At 36.5% G+C, this 23440-nt stretch overlaps 1 long non-coding RNA gene across 4 annotated transcripts in view; it reads right to left on the bottom strand.

Annotated features, from left to right (window-relative positions):
* Positions 1 to 23440, bottom strand: part of LOC100716760 (uncharacterized) — a 247666-nt gene that overhangs the window by 34684 nt on the left and 189542 nt on the right. For all 4 annotated transcript variants that reach the window (XR_010047564.1, XR_010047563.1, XR_010047565.1 and 1 more), the window contains exon 5: positions 6332 to 6422. This is a non-coding gene — a long non-coding RNA (uncharacterized LOC100716760). The remainder of the gene's footprint in view (positions 1 to 6331; positions 6423 to 23440) is intronic.

The following is a 23440-nucleotide window of genomic DNA, read 5'->3' as shown; positions in this document are numbered from 1 at the left end:
TGAATTTAATTTGTTCTGGTCTGTCCACTCATATCAGATTTGAAGGCACAGACATCTGACCCAAAAATAGCAGGTTATACCATGATAACTGTCCTTAATATCCTATTAACTTAAACTGAAACCCTGTATTACTTACTTTGACTTACTATGACTGATATTATTTGAATCTGATTCATTAGACAGCAGTTTTGCCTTGGCTGATTTTATTTGAATTTGGTATGCTTGACAGTATCAACCCTAAAAGTAGAGGCAACTACTCTGAAGATGACAAGATGTAAGAGATATCCATACTGGTATTGATTATTAACAGCTCTCAAGTCCTACAATGTTTTCAAAGTTGTGTTTTTATAAAAATAGCTATGTAATACTATGCTTAACTGTATTAAGCCTGATGATGTGGACAAATCTATTGAAAATTACAAGAGAAAGCATAGTAACTACTGTAGATCACCTAATATTGTGGTCTTATGTGTCTTTCATTACATGTTTTTTTAGGGATTTGTTTTGCTGCCTTGTTATGATTTGTTTTTCCCTATAATACAGAGAGGATAGATATACACATAGAAATTCACACATGAGAAGATTTTTTTTAAACTATTTATAGGAACAGATTATATAATGCAAGATGTAATGAACAGATACTCTGAAGAAGAAGAGACACTAAGAAACCCAGTGCTAATTCTGTAGCATTATGATATAAAATCTAGCAATACTATTATTCACTGATCAGAGTGATATTAGTCTAGTCTCTTAAGTTCAATTTCAGCATATGTAAAGATAAGGACAGTTACTATGAAGAGAATGAGAGATGCGATGGTAGTTATTATTGTCTTCCCCAATGTCAGATCTTGAAGACCTAAAAAAGCCTTCATCATCCTGTAGTGATTTGATTAGTTCTATAATATGCAGTATGTATTTAACGTGCCTGAAGATGGAAACAACTATTTGGAAGAAGCTAGAGACAATTAGATAAACAGCAAAGATCTCCAGTGGACTTGCTTTGAAATCTGTATTTCTTTAAATTGTTTTTTTTAACTGTTTTGTTCTGGTTTTTTGATATGTTTAATCTTACCCTCTTTAAGATAAAAAAACAAGTGTGTAGGACTGATAACCATATTACTAAGTTTTTGTTAGATCACTGAGCAGAACTTTTGGCAGTGTCACTATTTGAATGTCACTTTACATACTTTAATTTTGTAACCTGAACAACTATTTCTAAGATGACAACATGTAACTTATCAACTGGTGATTTCTTACCATTTATTTTTCTGTAATTCTGTATTATTTCTACCCTTTTTATCTCCATGTATTTTTTTGTTTCTTTCTCTTTAAATAAAAAGTGAGACATCATGGTAACCATTGTAGATCACCTTGAATTGTGGTTTTAAATTATGTACTATGTCCATCCTTTTGTTTTGAATGACCCCATTTTGTTTTGTTTTGTTTTGTTTTGTGACTCATTTGGTTCTATTCTTTTCAAAATAAAAAAACTGTTATTAACAGAGATCCATGTCTCACTAAGTTGACATTTTATTTATTAAGAACCCACTAAATACTTTGAGTGACACATAGAGATACATAGATACAAAAACTTGGGACCTTGTTTTAGGAAATATCAGTAAGCAAAGATGTTACTGCCCATCTTACTCATGAAAAATGGTTATTTCTGCATGACTCAGTTGTTTAGTCTTTTTCTTTCATTGCTTCTTATGTACCTAAACACACAAACCATACCTCTCAAGGAAATCTGGCTTTCCATCTTACAGTCAGATTAGTCTATTTAGTTTAAAACTTGGCAAAAATATCTGCAAGCTACATTTTATTTATCACCCACAAAGACACAAAACCCAGTGAAAGCAACCACTGGATTCTAACAAACAAAGAACAGAGCAGTCAGGCTTTTAAAATTAGTTTTAGTAGTACATTTAGATATGTATAATAGCATTCACTATAGGGAATTTGTGCCTCATATAATGTATCTTGATTCTTCTGTTTTCCCCCTTTCCCTCTTTATTTACAAAAACTTCACTTCCAGTTTTGCCTTCTATTTTCTTTTTTCTCATTTCCTTTCCTTCCCCCTCCCCTCTCCCTAGTACACTTTCCTTTAAATATTTTCTTCTTTTGTCACAATATTTATTATGCATTTTGGTCCCTATGTACCTTCCCAATTTTTCACACTAAGAAACAATGTAATATTTAAACAAAGGGGAATAGCTGGGTCAAAGGAAACATCTAGTTTCAGTTCGTTGAGAAATCTTCACAATCACTACTGTGATTTCCACAGTGGTTGCACCAGGCTACACTCTGACCAACAGCAGAGAAGTGTTCCTTTTCCCCACAGCCCTTGCACTATTTATACTGGTTGGTTCCTTGATGACAATCAATTTTTCTAGAGTGAGGTGGAATTTCAGTATTCTTTTAATCTACAACTCTCAAAAGACCAGTGATGTTGAACATTTTTTCATATATTTATTTGTCATTTGTATTTCTTATCTAAAAAGTATCTATTCATTTCAGATGCCTATTTTTTGACTGAGTCTTTAAATTGGGGGAGATTTGACTGTTTTTAGTTCTTTATATATTCTAAATAATAGTATATTGTCTGCAAAGTAACTGGTAAAAAATTTTTTCCACGCTGTGAGCTGTCTCTTCATTTTGTTGTTGGTTTCTCTTGCGAGGCAAAAGCTTATTAGTAAGGTGAGATCCCACCTTACTTGTTGATTCGTGAGGCATTTCCTGTGTTACTGGGGTTTTGTTCATTGAGTCTTTGCCTACACCTATGTCTTCAAAAGTTCTACCTATTCTATCTGCTATCAGACTAAATGTTTCTACTTTAATAGGTACATCTTTGATTCATTTTGATTTTAATTTAGTATATAGTGAGAAATATGGATCTAATTTTAATCTCTGGCATGTGAAAAGCCAGTTTTTCCAGCACCATGTATTAAAGAGGCTATCTTTCTTCCAGTGAAAGTGTTTGGCACCTGTGTCAAAAATAAACTGGCTGAGGGCCGGTGATATATCTCAGTGGCACAGTGCCTGACTGGCAACTGTGAAGTCCTGAGTTTGATTTCCAATACCCAAAAAAGAGGGAAAAAAAGATAAGGTGAAAAGTAATAAGAACTGTGGGAGTAATAAAACCCAAAATGTGTAATTGTCATTGTACAAAAGAAAGGAAAAGAAAGTTCTCTAAAAGATATAACTGCATATATATTTAAGTGTATAAGATAGATAACCATATTACTGAGATTTGTTGGATCATTGAACAAAACTGTTTGCAGTCTCACTGTTTGAAAGTCCCCTCTATATGCGTTAATTTTGTAACTTCAACAACTATTTGTAAGATGACAATATGTAATTAACTAGTGACTTCCTACTGTTTATCTTTTCTGAAATTCTGTATAACTTGTACCCTTTTTCTGTTTTTTTTTTCTTTTTTCTCCTTAAATAAAATTTAAAAAAAAAAAGATAAGGTGGCTGAGTGTGTTTGGAATTGTTTCTGCATCTTCTAATCTGGCCCATTGATTCGTGGGACTGCTTTTTGCCAGTGCAATGATGTTTTTATCATGGTACTTTGTAGTATAATTTTAGGTCAGGGATTGTGATGCCCCTGCTTTGCCTTTGTTGCCCAGAATTGCTTTTACTATTCTAGGGCTCTTCTGGTTCCATAGGAATTTTAAAATTGTTTTCTCTAGTTCTGTGAGGTAGACTATTGGTATTTTGTTCAAGATTGTGTTAAATCTGTATAACAGTTTTGAAAATATGGTCATTTTCACCATATTGGTTCTTCCTACTCAAAAACAAGGGATAGCCCTCCATTTTCAGATTTCTTCTTCAACCTCCTTTCTCAGAGTACTGTAGTTTTCAGTGTAAAGGTCTTTCAATTCCTTTGTTACATTGATTCTTAAGTATTTCATTTTCTTGATGCTTTTGGAAAAGCATGGTTTCCTTAACTTCTCTATCAGGTGGTTTGTTATTTATTACAGGAATGCTATTGATTTTTGAGTGTTGACTTTGTAACTAGGTATGCTAATGAATTTAGTTATTTAAATCCGGAAGTCTTTTGGTGGGATTTTGAGGGTCTTCTATGTAGAATCTCAAGTCATCAGGAAATAGTGATAATCTAACTTCTTCCTTTCCTGTTCGTATTTCTTTTATTTCTTTCTCTTGTCTGATTGATCTGGCTAATGTTTCCAGAACTATATTGAATAAGAGTGGTGATAGTGGAGATCTTTCTCTTCTGATTTTAAAGTGAAATCTTTCAGTTTTTGAGTACACAGTATGATGTCGGCTATTGGTTTGTCATAGATGGCTTCATCTATTCCAATTTTCTGTAGGATTTTTATCAAGAATGGGTGTTAGACCTTGTCAAAGTTTTTTGTATATCTATTGAAATGATCTTGTGGTTTTTGTCCTTGGTTATGTTAACAAAGCACATGACATTTGCATGACTTGCATATGTAGAAACATCTCTGCATCCCTGAGATGAATTCCACTTAGTCGTGGTATATAATCTTCTTGATGATTTGTTGTATTCTGTTTGCCAGTATCTTATGGAGGATTTTTGTATATATATATTCATCAAGGAGATTAGCTTATGGTTTCTTTTTTGGTTGGATCTTTCTCTAGTTTTGGCAACAGGCTAATGCTTGCTTTGAGGAATGACTTTGGGAGTATTATTTTCCTTTCAATTTTGTTAAAGAGTTTGAGGAGAATCAGCATTCATGAATTCAGGACCTAGGTTTCCCTTTGTTGGTAAGCTTTTAATCACACTGAGAAGTTGAATTTTAAAGCATCCTTTTCTTTACTGGCCTTTGAGGGAGTTAGCAAGTTGCAAAGAATACATGTCAAAAGGTCCCCAAAGTTGTTTTCTGATTCTCTAATCTGGTGTTTAAAACAACATGGAGGTAGGCAAAGTCCAATACTAAGACCTCATTGTACTTTATTTTTCAAAAAGTAAGATTTATGCCCATGTTTTGTACTCTGAGTAACTACTTTTATTTATTTATTTATTTATTTATTTACTTACTTACTTACTTATTTACTTATTTGTACCAGGGATCGAATTCATGACCTTGCACTTGCCAAACAGGCACTTATGCCACTGAGCTAGAACCCTGGCTCTGACTACTTTAAAGATAACAATATGCTACTGTTATTCTACTATTTTGTTATGAAATAACTACTGCTATTCTATTATTTTGTTATGAAATTTTGTTTTATTTTTTCCATAAAATAGAAAAGTAATTATCTGCTTTATATTGTCTAGACTACCAAAAATTGATTTGCAAAACCATTAAGAACTCATTCCAAAACTTCATGGAAAACCTTCCCATCCGAACAAGTGAAAGCGGGACATTAACTTACGGCATGAACCAGAGATGATCCTACCAGAAAACAAAGAGCACCCAGGTGACCCATGTGAAGAAGTTGCTACAGCCCAGGAAAACACCAAGCCCCTGGACAATTCAAGTAATGGGTTGCTAGGCAGAGGGGCTGAAATTGACATCATCTTTCCTAGTATATGAATAAACATGCTGCATTGGTTGAGCAGTTCCTTTCCTCCCATCAGGAGGATTAAGGACTCCACCAGATCCCAGCTTTGTTTTTTCTTTATTTTTCTCATCCTCTCATGGTCCTTAACCCCAAGAACCTCAGGAGCCACATTGGGTCACAGGAAACATGTAGAAAGATGGAGCAAAGCCAGTAGGTTTGATTCAGCCTTAAGGTGGATTTGTGATCACGTCCCCTGCCATAAAGCTGTAGGAATGAAATTTTACCATTCTTACAATTAGTCAGGAATTTTACTCTGACACCTGAGGAGCATTTCCAATATGACACTCTCCTCTACAATATTAGTAATTCTCTTATCAACTAACCCAGATCTGAGATACAAATTAAATACTACATGAAATTAATGGTTGTATCTTTTCTCAAAGTCTAATGCTATAGCAAAGAATTTTAGATAGAGACAAGAGAGGTAGCCATTATTATAGACTGTAGATTTTAGATAGTTGAAAATTTGGTAATTTAAGTTTCTCCTCAGTGGTAGAACTTGACATTATCTGTCAAATAACAAGCAGGCACTGTAATACAGTGGAAAGAATGAGACACTTGGAGTCAGGTAGACATGAGTTCAAATCTCAAGTACCTGAAGTTTTGGAAACATGACATCCCTTCTCTGGGTCTCAGATTCACAAACAATAATGATGTTACAGTTTTATTAAAAGGATAAAAGTAAAGAGTTTGTAAAATAAATACCACAGGCCCCGGTGTACAGTGGAAGTATCAATCTGTCTCCCTCCCCTACTCACACCCAGCAAATTCTTACCTTCCTCCCTGGACTCCCATTATCCCCCTGCACCCATCTTCTCCAAAAACTTGGTATACACCTTGCAGCATGTTCTTTCTACAATTCTGTCCTGAAAAAAAAGAATCCACGTCACATATTACTTTTTCCATTCATTAGCTTATATCACATTATACACTAAAGAGACAAAATTCCTTTAAAAATCATAATTACTAATACCTGGTGAAGGATGATGTTTTTAAAAAAGACTTTCCAGTTGCTTCAGTACAGTGCTTGGGAGGGAATGTAGAATGATGCTCAAATGTTTCACATATGCAAATCCTCTGCCAAATTCTAGCTCCTAGAGCTCTTCTAATTTAGGTACACTTAGGTCAATGACTAGGAGTTCAGAGAATCCTTCAAAATATAGACAAGTGGAAGATTTATTTGCATGCCTTTTTAGTGGTCTGTCTTTATCTCACACAAAGACTTTCATCCATCATTCTGCCATTCCCATAATAAGAAGACAGACAGATATGAGCTGAAACTTATGGGTACTCCACCTGCAAAATTATTTAAGAGTGAGGTTGACACATACCTGCCTAGGGGGAAAAGACCCCGGGTTGACTCAACTAGACCTCATTGTTGTGTGTTTATGGTGCCATGTTGACTTCCCTGGTGAGGGGAGGGCGCCATGTTCATTCCAGCCAAGACAAAAAGACCAAAAACTTCCCTTCTGATGAAGGAGTGTAGTCTCACTGCTGACTGGGGACAAACAAAAGCCCCATTAGGTGCTTTGACTGCATCCTTGATCATGCCCCCAAGTTCCAAGAACATAAAAACAAACTCTGCCCCCCAGCTGCAAGAGCCTTCTCCAATGTGCGTATTTGGATCTTTCTCAAGTGTACAATTCTTGCAGCAAGTGTTGCCACCTCAGGCTCTGACTGCTTCGCTCTTGAGAGTGTATGATCCTTAATCAGTGATTTTCCTTGATAGTGTACCATGCTTGCTACACAATAAAGTTGCTTGCATTTGCTGCCTACTGACTATACATGTTTTCCATGGACCTCCTTCACAGCAAGACAATAAATCCTGCATCTGTCTTGTCTCAAATTTAGTGTTTTTAAAAACCAAGAATTATTCATGGTACACCTACTTGAAGAATTAATCCATACATTTCAACCCCACCAACTGAAAGTTAAGCAGGTAAGTGGGGCTATAAAGGATTCTCACAGTCTCATATCTTCCATTTTTTATTTCATAGATGTTTTCCTGCCCTTATTGTACTATAACACCTAAACCCGTCCCTGAATCTGACTCACCATTTACTCTTAGAAACTGTGGCAATCATTTCAGCTACTCATGAATATTCTGGTTCCCTCCTTAAGGGCAAGCTGGGGTTGTACTTTTTGGGAAAGTTATAAACTTGCAAGGAACCTCAACTCCTCACTGTAATATATCTTAATTTAGAAGTGGACATACAGCTTGATCTGAACAATGAAGTGTAAGAAGTGATGTATGTCACCCCCAGAAAGAAATTCCCAGAGCAGTGCACAATTTGCCCTCTCTCCTTTCACTGGCAAGGCAAGGAAAAACACCTGTCAAGATAGAACATCCTTCCACCTAGGCCCTTCGAGTGCTGAGCAAGAGTATAAGATAAACACATCCGTATCACTTAAGTCACTGAGATGTGGAGGCTGTTTGTTATTTACACTGGGTTCAGGTATTGAAGTTCATCCAGTTCAACCATACAGCAAAGAATAAATGGACAAGGACACCTGAGAAATTCAGCTAGAAACTACTATGTTGGTTGAATGTCAGAACAAATATGACCATGGTTATTTTGAACAGAAAATTCTCAGCAGTACATACGAATCAGCTTCTTGCTGTTATAAACAAACTGTTGGCAATTTTGTGTTTTAAAGTTATGTGCACACTCTTCATTACTCCTTAAAAATAACTTTTTAGCAGTAGAATTGCTGATCTAACATGCAGGCAATGGTTACAGTCTCTTGTCACATACTCAAATAAACAAATCCCTCCCAGAGAAGCTGCAACAATTTAAGCTTACTGGGAAATCTGGAGAGTAAATTCTGCTGGGAGAATGTACACACACACACACACACACACACACACACACACACACAGAGTCCAGCACATACGTAACCAATTGGAAAATAACCCCCAAGAAAACATGGTGACTGTACTCTACCATGGGAGGAGAAGAGCAAAGGGAGCTTGAATAGGTCACGTGCCTGGATCCCGAGTTTGCTTTAGAGTCCTTTTCCTTTTTACGGAACTGGAGTTTGAACCCTAGGCCTTCAAGCTGAGCTACATTTCCAGACCTTTTGATTTTTTATTTTGAGCCAGGCTCTCTCTAAGTCACTGATTAACCCAGGGTTGGCTCAAACTCATGACCCTCCTGCCTCTGCCTCTGGAATGCTGAAGTTACAAAGGTGCCCCACCACATGCTGCTACTTTGGGTGGCACAGAAGGGGAAGGGTCAGGAATCCAGTGGAGGGAGTTAGCATGCACTGAGAGCCACTCAGCTGTCCCTCTCAGTGCCAAGAGCCCAGGCACAGGACAGCATCCACCCAGCTCACCGGGGAGCTAATCTCCAAGATACAGTCTACAGACTTCATGACAGCATTCAGGAAGAAATGGAGAGCAGTTAGAGGGGGACAGCAGTACAAACAAGGCCAGCTTTGGCTGACTCTGGAGTTCAAGAACAAGAGACCAAAGAATTCCTAGGTAACCTAAAACCGCAAGCTGCACCACTGGAGTAGGAGCTGCACCTGCAAACCCCACTATCACCATCACTGTCAAAAGCACATACTGGGCTGATAACTGGCCAGTTCTGTCTGTCCCAGAGATCTGGTGCAGATTTGCTGATAGTGGGAGGTGTTTCTAGGCCCCAAATACCCTCTAACTCACACAGAGGGAGAGTGGGTGTTGCCTTTCTGGGGCTGAGTTCCACTCATCTAGGTGAGTATATAGGAGGCTCCTAAGTCCAGCGCCGGCTCCTATAGGAATGCAGAAGTGCAATGGGAGGGGCCAGGCCCACGGTGGGAGGGGCCAGACCCGCAGCGGGAGGGACCAGTCCCAGGGTAGGACGGGCCAGTCGTGCGGTGGGCAGGGCCAGTGCCCAAGCAATGCCTTACCTGTGCTGCAGAGCTAGAGCCGCTCTGTGATTTCCTTCAGTCTCTCTACATTATCATCCAGTCCATCTGTAAATACTAAGAGGACCTGTTGTTTATGAAAGGGAATGAGGGGCCTGGGGATTTAGCTCAGCGGCATAAGCGCCTCCCTTGCAAGCAGGCAGTCCTGAGTTCGATCCTCAGTACCGATAAAAAGGAAAAAGACAAAAAAAAAAAAAAGAAAGGGAATGAGATGAGAGTGGGGAAACAAAGGGAAGACAAAGAGAGGGTAGAGACAACTGTAGTGGCGAGGAACATAGAGGAGAGGAAATGGAAAAAATGAATGCTGTGGATTGTGTATCCCTTCAAAATACAAGAGAGAATTTTTCTAATTATGCCCAGGTTTTCACCTTGCTTTCTTGCACATTTATTACTTTACAACACATTCATTTTTAATTTTAACCTCCCCATTCCTCTGGAGAAGAAGAGGATTTGCAGCTTAGCCTCTTCCCAAAACTGTCATATAATAGCCATCTTTATCATGCAAAATATCAAGAAGTTAATAGTGGCTTGGGGGAAGAGACAACTAGTTGGGAATAGTTGTCACTATTTTCTGTTACATGTTTTAATGTATCATCTGCGGTTAAAATGTGTTGCTTTTACTCAGAAATTTTTACTGTAAAACAAATTCGTCAAGAAATAAAAATCCACTGGATGCATGATTGCAGGAAAAGCTAAAAGAGAATCACAGATCTTAACACAAAATCTTTTTATTTCTGTGGACTTGAGGGCACACGGTTCAGAGAGGAAGGGGCTTGGGTATGCTGTCCTAAAGTGCCACTGTCACTAGAGATAGGTGTAGCTGTTGAATAGAAAAACAGAGAGGCATCTTTAACAATGAGTGACAAAGTAAGAAGCCTTAAAACCTCCATGTTGTCTTTGGGATGAATTTATGACACAGGAAAATTCTGTCCCTCAGCTGTGTACAGTTTGAGAGCAGGAACTTCATCCTTTCATTCCTACTGACATTATTCTGGGGCTTCATAAGTAGTTGCTGATTGAATGAAGACACATCCCTTATTGATTCTGAGTCTAATTTTCTTCTTATATAAACTATCAGTAAAGATCAGTTGAGTTGGAATTGGCCACAATTTCAAAGGTCTTTTCTACCCTTCCCTCCCTGATAGCTCTGTCATTGTTTATGTCTGTGGCCCAAGTCCTCATGAGTTTTGTGCATTTGTTATTCGTTCATTGTCTAGTGCTTGGATTGATGGTGTCAGTGCTATACCCACAAAGGGGTGGAGCCAGGATGTGATGTAATGGCAGGAAGAAGGTGTGTCTTACTCTTTGCTGGTTCCTGTTTGCTGTTTGCAGCCGCCATGAACTGCGGCCCAGCCATGCCCGCCTGCCTTGGAGCCAACTGAGTGTGGACTGAAACCTCCAAAAACTGTAAGAAATAAACCTTTCCTTTCCCAACTTTGGGCTTCAGGTATTTTGTCTCAGAAACGAGTGAAAAGTAACTAAGACAGGGCTGGGGATTTAGCTCAGCGGCATAAGCACCTGCCTTGCAAGCAGGCAGTTGTGAGTTCGATCCCCAGTACCGATAAAAAAGAAAAAGACAAAAAAAAAAAAAAAAAAGTAACTAAGACAAGCTCCATAGCATGGGTTCTCAGAAATATTACCTTCACTTTAGCAGAAGAGGAATGGAGTGCGTTATCTCCCAAGGACTGCAAAAAGTCTACATCCATATGGTTGTTTGTGGAAGCCTGATACATCAAGAACTTCTGGATGACCTCCTCACTGTGTGTCTCAAAACCTGAGTCAAAGATAAACTGGCCATTGGAACCAGAAACTAAGCAGCAGGACCTTGGGTTGATTGAACCAGGAATATCACAGCTGATGTTAGAAAACAAAGACTACCATTGCATCAGCTCCGGCAGCGACCTTCGAAGAGTTTGCTGAATGTGGTCTGAGGTAGTTGAAATGTCAATACCTAAAGACAAATCCACGATGTATCCTTTGAAGGTAAAAATAAATAAATTTAGTGATCTATAACTGCAGAAGTCATCTACTGTCATCCAAGGTGGCCCTGAAAGAACAACTCCCCTGGTCAACCTAAGTTGAACTTGAACTTTGGCTGAGAATCAATAAAAAATAAATTGCAGTTTCAGGGGAAATAAAGATATAGTGGACTCTTTTTGAGGAAAAAAAGTTCACAATTGTTTGGTATTTCTTAAGAAAGCTTATCTCAGCACTTGAGAAGCTGAGGCAGGAGGACTGTTGTGAGTTCGAGACCAGATCTGGACTACAAAATGAGCTCAAAGCCAGCCTAAATTTCATAGTGAGACCCTGTCTCAAAAGGACAAAAATAAATTTCCCAAGGATCTGAGATCTAAGGCCAAAGCATGAGTTTCCAATCCTTTAAAAGTCAAATCCTATGCTAGCTGGTTAGATAGGCTCCCAGAATTAATTCTTTCATGTAAAGCATCTGGGTTTTGTTTGATTTCTTAAATCTCTAGTTAAAGTTCATGAAAAGGAGCTTCCACATGTGTAAATTCTATTTCTGTATTACATTTAATTTCAGAAAAGAGGAATGTCCTTTTCTCAGTATGTCATATTACGCCAACATTTCTAATAAACATTTATACCGAGAATATTTTCAGCTGGATTTATTCTGCAACTGACAAATGCAAAGAGCAATTTCCTTCCCTGCCAATGGAGAGGGCTGAAACTTGACAGGTAATCTCTAAGGCCTTTTTCAGCTTTGTGATTTTAGAATTCTGTAATAAACTAGCTCTCAGCTGTTATTAAAGTCTCTAGCCAATTTCAGCAAAAAAATGACAATGTGAAGATAAGCATAAATTCTAATTCAACACCTACTGCAAGAAGAATTGAAATGAAAAGTTAGAACTTTATGTCTCTTCTCCTCCCCCAGAATACCAGAATGATGCACATGTGCAGATAAATAAAAAATAGTAAGTATCTGAACCACTTAATGTAGGACATTCTATGTTCTATACTTAATTATATACATGTATTCTTATTCAGACAGTTTCTAAATTTCTCTAGTATACTGCAAAGAAATGGTCATCATCAGACAATACAAGCAAAGACGGTAATCTAGTGTCCCAGAAAACTGTACTTTAAAAGTTTTCTAGAATGCCAAGATCTCATTCTAGTCCTTCAAAATTAAACTTCAGCCTTTAAAATAAAGCCTGGTCCATGTGAGACCTTCATTTCTTATAAAAACACTCCCTGTAAGTGAACCTACCTACAAGACCTCCCTTGGAACACATCCCCAGCCAATTCTGTGCCATCCCTGTGGAATCTGTATCCTGGGCACAGGTACCAGCCAACTCCAAGCCTGCTCTGTGTTTTGTGTTCCTTCAGCACAGGACACCATAGCACCAACCATTCAACCAACTTATGAATGAGGCCAATTCTCTGTGAGAAAAGGTAAGTCCCAGAGGGCCAGCAGCTCCAGGGGGAAATAAACCACAAGGCCACCAGTACTATCACCAAGAAAAATACATATCTACGGGGTTGGGGATTTAGCTCAGCAGCATAAGCACCTGCCTTGCAAGTGTGCAGTCATGAGTTCAATCCCTGGTACCAATAAAAACTAAAAAGACCAAAAAAAAAATTTTTTAAATACATATCTACACAGCTATTATGAAATATAAAGACTGTAGGATTTTACTCTAAAAATGACCCTTTGATTGCAGGGTAGAGTTGTTTAAAAAATTTCAGTGCTTTCCACATTTTGTTTAACAAGCTGTCACTTTGGGGAGAGGTTAACTATTTAAGACTAAGCCACAGAACAACTTCACATCAGGTTTCCCAGTGTTACCCACTCACAGTGACTGGGTGAGACTCAGCCATGGTAGATAGCCACAGAGAGAGGGCAGCATGCTAGACACAGACTCTCCGAGAAGTTTTTGCTCAGACAGAGAGGGGCCCCACTTGTTGTGGTGAGAAAGCAGACCTGGCATATGTGGTGGTAAGGGATGACTGGATCTGAAAATGCTAGACCATTAACAAGTTCATGATTGCCAAAAAAATTATTAAGGATATTCTAGAAAGAGGCAAGAAGCTAACAATGGAAAAATATCTAGTATAATAAACATACTAAGGAGGGTAAGCAATTAAGTAGAAAAAGAGAATCAGCAACCAAATAATGTAATGATGGGAATAAGTAAATAATGTTTAACAGTAACTCTCTAGGTAAATAGTGTTCACTGCCAAATCAAAGCTAACAGACTGGAGGACTGGATCAAGAAACAAAATTCAACAATAGGCTGTATTCAAGAAAAGAAATTCATAAGGTAAAGATCAAAGAATGGAAATTCTATGCAACAGGAACTCTTAAAAAAGCAAGACTAGTTATCCTATTTTTGGAAAGAAGGGGCATCAGACCAAGACTGATCAGAAGAGGCAAAGAAGGTCACTAAACATTGGTTAAGAGAATGATTCAACATAAATAAAAAACAATTATAAATATAATTATATGTTATTCACTGAATCGATATAACTATATATCTAACAGTAAAACAAATACTATCAGACATTAAAAAAATCAAGTAAGTGTCAACACAATTATAATAGGAGACCTTGATAATCCACTATCACAAATAGAACAATTGGGCCCAAAAAATCAACAAAGAAATATTATAGTTGAGTGAAAACTTTGACCAAATGGGCAGAGTGCTCTACCTAAGAACAGAATATACATTCTTCTCAGCAGCACATGGAACTTTTTCTAAAACAGACTACACACTACTCATAAAGCATTCTTAAGTAAATGCAAAAGAAATAAAACTATCCCATGTAGTTATTAGATAGTAGTACAGTGAGACTAGAAATCAATGATAAAAGAAACCACAAAAAGTATGCAAATACATAGAAATTAAACAATCCAGTCTTGAATAGGCAATGAGTCACAGAAGATATTTTTTAAAAATTAGTTCCTAGAATTATAAGATAATTCCAGTACAACATACCAGACCAACAGGATGCAATGAAAGCTATCTTAAGGAATTGTCCATATCAGAAACATAAAGTGATTTCAAATAAATAATCAATGATGCATCTCAAGTTCCTAGAAAAACAAGAATGATAGAAATCCAAAGCTAACACAAGGAAAGAAATTACATGAAGCAGAAATTAAAGAACTAACACCAAAAAAAAAAAACGGATCAATGAATCAAAGATCTGGTTATTTGAAAGAATAAACAGAATAGACAAACTCTTTGCTAATCTCACCAAAACAAAGAAAAAAAGACCTGCATCAATGCGATCAGAAATTAACATGGTGAAATCACAACAGGCACCACAAAAACACAGATTATTAGCAACTACCTTGAGAATCTGTACTCACTAAAATAAATCCTAGAATTCAAAACAAATGGATAGAATCCTAAAAACTTATAAATTACCAAGACTAAACCAAGAATATTTTTAAACTCTGAATAATCTAATAATAAACAATAAAGTTGAAGTAGCAATTTTTCAAAAACTATCAACTAAGTAAATTCCTTCACGGAAAGAACTTTATAGAAGATTTAACACCAATATTCATCAGAGTCTTTAATAAAACTGAAAAGGATTACTTCCAAAATAATTTCTAAAAGCTAGCTTCAGTCTGATTTCAAAACCTGACAAGGATCCAAGCAAAAAAGCAAACTTCAGGCCAATTTATTTAATGAATATAGATATAAAGATCCTTAACAAGATACTGACTAATAGATGCAACAAATCATCAAAATAATATACATAACAAATATACAATAATATATCTAGATACATAATAAATACATAACATAGAAAAACATAAGAATATACATATATACACAATATTCATTATATATACATAATGATCAAGTAGATTTCATTCAAGGTATGCAGGTATGGTTTGACATATGTGAACCAATATATGTAATATATCATATAAATAAAAGCAAGTTTTAAAAGTCACATGATCATATAATCTCTCAACAGATGCAAAAAAATCCTTTGACAAAAACCCAACATTCATTCATGATGAAAATCCTGAAGAAAATGAATATAGAAGGACCTTATTTCAATCTGATAAAAGCTATTTATGACAAACCTATAGCCAATATCATATTATATGGGAAAAAATAAAAAGCTTTTCTTGTAAAATCTGTAATGACACAAAGATATCTACTATCAACACTCCTGTTCATACAGTACTCAAAACTGTGGCCAAAATAATCAGGCAAGAGAAGTAAATAAAAAGGATACATAAAGGAAAAGAAGCCAAACTACCTTTATCCACAAATGACATGATCTTTTACAAGGAAGATTCAAAAAATTTCAATAGACTCCTAGAACTATAGAATAAAAAAAATCAGTAATGTAGCTGCATACAAAATCAAGAGTATTCCTCTACACCAATAATGAACTCACCAAGAAATAAATTAGGAAAACAATATTATTCACAATAGCACCAAAAATTTGAAAACAGGAAATAACCTAACCAAGGGATGAAAGATCTCTACCACAAAAGCTACAGTACTCTGGAAAAGGAGATTAAAAAAGACATCAGGAAATGGAAGGATATCCCCTATTCTTGGATAAGTAGAATGAATATTGTCAAAATGGTCATACTTCGAAAGCTGATACATCAGTTTAATGGAATCCCAGCCAAACTATCAGCAGTGTTCTTTAAGGAACTATACACTCAATCCTAATATTCACATGGAACAAGAAGAGGCCCAAATGTAAATAAAATTAATCCTGAATCACAAGACAAAATATAAGGCATCACAACCCTGGCTTTCAAGGGTTGCCAGCTATTTCTCAAAGCTATGTTACAAAGCTACAATGATAAACACTGCATGGTACTGGCACAAAAGGAGATGTGGATCAAGGTCAGGGAGACAGAATACATACAGGACAAGGAAACAACTCCAAGCTCATTCAGCCATCTGATATTTGACAAAGGTACTAAAAATATACACTGGGGGAAATCACCTTTAACAAATAATGCTGGGGAAACTGGCCATTCACATAGATTGAATCACATAACAAATAATGCTGGGGAAACTGGCCATTCACATAGAATATTGAATCTAGACCTGTATGTTCCACTATGTGCTAAAATAAATTCAAAGAGGATCAAAGATCTAAATATTTAAACAGAAACACAACCTGCTGGAAGACAAAAGAGGTAAAACTCTTGAATACAGTAACATAGGTAAGGACTTTAAAAGAACTCATATTGCACAGGAAATAACATCAAGAATCAATAAATGGCATCATATCAAATTTTAAAGAATAAGGTCAAATTTTAAAGTTCAAGAATCAGTTCAAATTTTAAAGAATAAGTACAGCAAAGGAAACAGCCAACAGAATAAAGATGCAATCTATAGAACGGGGTAAAAATTGCCAGCTATTTCTCAAAGGACCAATATCTAAAATATATTTTAAAACTCAAAAAAATTAAACCCCCCAAAATAAAATACCCAATTGAAAAATGCACAACTAAAAGGAACAGACACGTCTCAAAAGTATAAGTACACGTGGCCAATAGAAACATTTAAAAATGTTCAACATCTCAGGCCATTAGAGAAATGTAAATTAAAGTGACTCTGGGATTTCTGCTTACTCCTGAAAAAAAGGCTATTATCAAGAAATCAAATAGTAACAAGTTCTGGTAAGGCTGCACAGAACAAGGAACACTTCGACATTGTTGACGGGAATGTAAATTAGTTACCATCATTACGGAAATTCTTTAGAAAACTAAAAATGGAAATACCATTTCATATAGCTGTCCCCTGTTTAAGTATCTGCGCAAAGAGTAAAAGAGAAAAATCCATGCCACATTGATACACGCACACCCATGTTTACAGCAAAATAATCCATAATAGTTAAATCCCAGAAGTAGCTTGTATGTCCAACAATGGATGAATAGATTTTTTAAAATTGGCATTTATGCATAATGAAGTAATACTCTGCAATAAGAAAGGATAAACTTGAGCCATTTTTAGGAAAATGGATGTATCTTAAGACCATAAAGTTAAGAGAAATAAATCAACACATGAGCATAAATATTACATGATTTTGCTTATATGAGAAACCCAGAATATAAAGACAGAACAAAATAAAAGCTAACTAATAGGGAGATAAATCTTTCAAAAATGAGAATGAGCCTGAGAGATGGACAGAAAAATAGAGCAAGGAGGGGAAGGAAATGAAAAATAATTGATATGCATTATGCACATGTACCAACTCTCCACAAGGAATGCTATGATTAAGAACTGAAAACATATTTTGTTGTAAAAAAGAGAGGGGAAAAAAGTGCTCTAAAGGATACAACAGCAAGTGTGTTTAGGGGTGTTAAATAGATGATCATATTAATGTTTTTGGTTGGATCATTGAACACAACTGTTTGCAGTCTCACTGTTTAAATGTCCACTTTGTATGCTTTGATACTGTGACTTGAGCAACTATCTCTAGGATGATAATGTGTGATCTATTAACTGGTGATTTCTTACTGTTGTTTGTTTTGTTTTGTTTTTTTGTAGTTCTGTATTACTTGTACCCTTACACCGCTTTGTTTTGTTTTGTTTTTTCTCTTTTTCCTTTTACATAAATTTTTTTAAAAAGAACTGAAAACATATATTAATAAAAAATAAAAATTGAGTCTGTGAAACAATGCCATGCATGGACCCCCACCAGACTGGAATAGGCAGCTCCTAGCCCCTTCTGGCACATGGGCTGGAAAAAACAGTTCCATCCCACAGCTCTCCACCACGACCTCCCCACTGTAAGCAACCTGCTTATCCACAGAAATACAGGCCATGATGATAGCTATAGAGGTGCAAGCAGATGCCTGTGGTGTTTGGTGTTTCACTAACATTGCAGGTCTAGGACCAATAGTCTGATCATGGCTTCAGAGGGTAGCAGAATGCAGTGTGACATCTAGGGGGGGATCTCCCTCTGAGGGTTGCAGCCATTGTTGATTTTCTATGGTCTTGTTTTGGAAGTACTATATCATTTCCATTGTTTTGTTGGGTTGGGTTTAATTCTCTTTTGTTTTGTTTGATTTTGTCACATTCGATGGCAGGAGCAGCTATTCCAAAGATAACAAAATATACTATGGTTGCAATTTTGGATTTGCTATTGGCTTGCTTCAAAGTCCTTTATTGCATTCATTGTCTGGTTTTATTGGTTCTATTCTGTTCTGTTCTGTTTGATTTTCACTATGTCTGAAGGATCTGCAAGGGCCAGTGGTTTAGCTCAGTGGCTCAAGCACTTGCCTGGTAAATGCAAGGTTGCTAGTTTAATCCCTGGTACCAAAAAAAAAAAGAAGAAGATGAAGAAGAAGAAGGTATCTGCAGCCATTTTGAAGACAACAAGAGGTATTACGGTAACTATTGTTGATTTCATATTATTTTGAAGTCCTGTATCACTTACACCAGTTTGTTTTGATTGGTTTTATTCTGTTTTATTTTCCTTAGTTTTATTCTCTTTAAAATAAAAAACATCTATAGAAAATCAAAATAGATGATCTTTACCTCGGTCTGATCAAAGCCATATATGAAAAACCAACAGCCAACATCATACTAAACAGACAAAAACTGAAAACTTTCACTCCAAATCAGGGACAAAACAAGGAATTCCACTATCACTATTCCTACTCAATATTATTCTAGAAACATTAGCCAGAGCAATTAGGCAAGAGAAAGAAATAAAGAAATTAGGATAAGAAAGCAAGAAGTAAATTATCATTATTCATAGATGACATGATACTCTATATAGAAAACCCCAAAAACTATAACAATAGACCTCTAGATTTAATAGCAAATTTAGCAGCATAGCTGTATACAAACTCAACACTCAAAAATCAAGAGCCTTCCTGTACACAAACAGCAAACTCATTGAGAGAGAAATAGCGAAGCCACACCTTTCACAGTAGCATTCAAAAAAAGAAATACTTAGAAATCAACCTAACAAAGGAAGTTAAAGACCTATACATTTAAAATTACAGTACTCTGAAAAAGGAGATTGAAGAGAATATCAGAAAATGGAGAGATATCCTGTGCTCTTCAGTAGGAAGAACCAATAAAATGTAAATGGCCATATGTCCAAAATTGTTATACAGATTTGATACAATCTCAATCAAAATACCATTAACATACCTCACAGAACTAGAGGAAACATTTGGAGCTAGAAGAGACCTGGAATGAGAAAGGCAATTCTGGGTAACAAAGATAAGGCAGGAGACTCACAATTCCTGATTTGAAATTATTTGTGATAAAATCAGCATGGTACTGGCAAAACAAAATAGAACTGATGATCAATGGAACAAATCAAAAGATGCTGACACAACTACAAACACACTAAACCAATTTATCTTTGACAAAGGGACCAAATATGTTTACCAGAAGAAAGATACCTCTTTAATAAATGTTGTTGCAAAAACTGGCTCTCTGCATGCCAAAGACTAAAACTAGATCCACATCTGTCACCATGCAGTAAACTAAAGAAAAGTGTATCAAAGATCTAAATATTAAAACAGAAATACTAATTGACTGGAAGAGAAAGTAGATAGAAATATTGAAGACATACGTGCAGGAAGAGAGTTCATGAAGAAAACCCAGACTACATGGGAAGTAGTTCAAATAATCAACAACTGGGATCTCATCTAATTAAAAAAATTTTGTATTTTAAAAGAATCACCACAGGGTAAAAAGAGAACACAGAGTGGGAAAAAACCATAGCCAGTTGTCCCTCAGACAAAGGACTCATATCTAGAACATATAAAGAAATGAAAAAAAAATCAGACCTCCCAAATACATACGCCCAATAAAAAACAAGACATCTGAGATGAATTTTGCATTTCTCAGAAGAAATACAAATAATATATAAATATATGAAAAAATGTTCAACATCATTGTTAATTCAAGAGATGCAAATTGAAAACAACTCTGAGATTCCATCTCACTCCAGAAAGAATAATTATCACTATGAAATCAACTAATAACAAATGCTGGTGGGACTGTGGGAAAATTATCCGGCCTGCGGATCAATCCATGGGTTGTACCTGGAGGGGGAATGGGAATTAAATAAAGACATAGGGGAGTCAAGGAGGGACGGAAGCAAGTTGAGAGAGAATCCGATCAAGCCCCCCTTTATTCTGGAAGTGACTACATCTTTTATAGGGAAAGCGCAGGCTGGTGGGACAAGAAGAGGCTATGGGGATGAATACAACAGGGTCATCGTCACGTCCGGGTATGTGATGTAAGCAGGAGAGGATTATGGTTAATGTAGGCAGACGTGGTGCCCATAGGAGAGAGAGAGGCAGGGAGGCAGCAATGGGGCCCGGGCACGGCTCCCTACAAGAAAAAGGAAACACTTCCCCACTGTTGGCAGTAATGCAGACTGGTGCAACCACTCTAGAAATAAGTGTGGAGATTCCTCAAAAAACTAGGATTTGAGGTCTTATGCGACTCCACTATTCTCCTTCTGGGTATCTTCTGAAAGAATTAAAAACAACATACCACAGCAATATATGCATACCCATGTTTATAGCAGCATAAATTGTGATATCTAGATGTTGGAAACAATTCAAATGTCCATCAACTGAGAAATGGGTATAAAAGATGTCATTTTTTATACAATGGAGTACTACTCAGCTATAAAAAGGGATAAACTTGAGACTTTTATAAAATGGATTTAAGATCATACTCAAAAGTGAAATAATTCATAATCACATGTGTAAGCATTGTATTATTGTCTCCCTATTGTAATAATCAGTAAATAAGATCCAAAATGTACAATAGATATTGTGAAATGGAAAGAAACTGCTCAGAGGAAACAACTAACAAAGTGAAGAGACAGCATGCACAATGGGAGAAAATATTTGTATACAGAATATATAAAGAACTCAAAACACTGAACACCAAAAAATCAGGTATCCCAAACAATAAGTGGACAAATTAATTAAATAGAAACTTCTCAAAAGAAGTGCAGATGGTCAGCAAATATAGGAAAAATGTTTCCACATCCTTAGCCATTAAGGATATGTAAATTAAAATTACATAGAGATTCAGCCCAGTCAGAATGGTGATCATCAAGAATACAAGATCAACAAAATAAACCAGACACAGGCAAATATAATGCATCTTTCCAAATATGGGAAATCTAAAAAAGATGAAATGAGAGTAGAAAGGCATTACTAGACAAAAGGAAGCAGGTAAGTAGGCTAGAAAAGGAAGTGTAAGGAAGGGTAATGGGAGGTGGATATGACTGAAGCACAGTACGTCAGTGGTGTCTCATTCATGAACACTTCTGCCTGCAAACAATTTGTTTTGAAAACAGAAGTTTATAACAAAATGTTTTTATTGGCAAACTCTAAATTAAGTAATAAACATGACTGCACTCATCTTTCCTGCATGTACACAAATGTGGCTGCCCTTTGCAGAACTGTAGAATAAATTAAGTTCATGAACCAAGATACCACCATATATTAGACACATTGAGACCAAATATTTTGCAAAATCAATAGCACTAGAAATAAAAGGAAAAATGAAAAATCATAAGTAACAATGGGATGCCACTTCATAGCCACTAAGATGGTTATCATCAAAATGATAATAAAAAATAATAAAAACAGAAAAAAAGGAGAAAAAGTTCTGATAATAGTCAAGTGATACAGTTGAGTGCCCAGAATTCAATCCCCAGGACAGTAAGTCCCCAATTAGGAACATTCAACTTGCAAATTTTCACAGATAGAGACAGACCCTGCATTATGAACATTCATAGCTGCAACAAATCTCAGAAATAGCCCACATGTCTGCCAGAAACTGTCACAGTTGAGCTGCTGTGTTTACTGAACAGTGTGTGTGTTTGGTTTTTTATGCATCATATTGTAGTATATTTGTGTCAAAAGTGTATGAGACTCACTTTCGACTTATGAATGAATTCAACTTATGAACTTTCCTCCAAATGGAACTCACTGATAAGGGATTCACTGTAACTAAAAAAAATGTTTTAACATTTGGAAGTAAATTGCCAGCAAAGCTGAGAGAGAGGCTCATAGAAAGCACAATGTGTTCTATTTCATAAGAAAGACTGTCAGAGTGATATTGTTCTTTGCTTCCATTTTCCTTTTGATATCCCTAAGCTTTCAGTAAATTGTGCTTATATATTCCAATCTGGTTTTGTCTGTGCTACAAAGAATAAAGGAAAGAATTTTGCAGAATAATGGAGACAAAATTGGAAAGTTTCAGGCTGTAGATTTCAGATTGTTCACAGCCATGGAAATGGTTAAAGAATCCCCAAGGAATATGAACCATGGCATCAGTGCAGACCCTATGGAGTAGCCTTCTCACCCTCTCCTTGCCCAACAAGAAAGATCAGAGCCTGTTATAGTCTGTGTCCAGATGTCCCCCCCACCCCCAAAGCTTCATGTAGTCATTGGGTCTTTTCAAAGATTGCTGAGTCAAGAGTATGTGATGCTGGGAATAATGGTGTGTGATCAGCTCACCAACTGATTTGGCACCACCCCAATCCCAGCAGCCTGGATAGAGTATAAAAGGGGCAGAAAGATGCTGTTAAGCTTGTTTCTTTGCTTTTGTTGCCTTCCACCGCCATGAATTGTTTCCTTCTGCCATGTGCCTGGACCCACCATATTATGGACTGAAATCTTTACAAACTGTGAGCTAAATAAATTTTCCTCTTTGAACTTTGAGTGTCAGGTATTTTGTCTCAGCCATGAGAAAAGTAACTAAGTAACTAAAACAGTTCTAAGCAGCAAAGGCAAGGCAGGAGGCATCACAATCCCTGACTTGAAGTTATACTACAAAGCAACTGTAGAAAAATCAACATGGTACTGGAATCAAAACAGAGCCGAAGATCAGTGGAATAGATTAGAAGATACAACCACAGCTACAAACACACTCAACCACCTTATCTTTGATAAAGGGGCCAAACATGTTCACTGGAAGAACGACAGTCTCTTTAATAAATGGTGTTGGAAAAATTG

The sequence above is a fragment of the Cavia porcellus genome, unplaced genomic scaffold, assembly GCF_034190915.1.
Source record: "Cavia porcellus strain 051 isolate PalLab524CR breed Dunkin Hartley unplaced genomic scaffold, mCavPor4.1 scaffold_5, whole genome shotgun sequence".
NCBI classification, from domain to species: Eukaryota; Metazoa; Chordata; class Mammalia; order Rodentia; family Caviidae; genus Cavia; species Cavia porcellus.
This window is presented reverse-complemented; position numbering and strand designations above follow the sequence as displayed.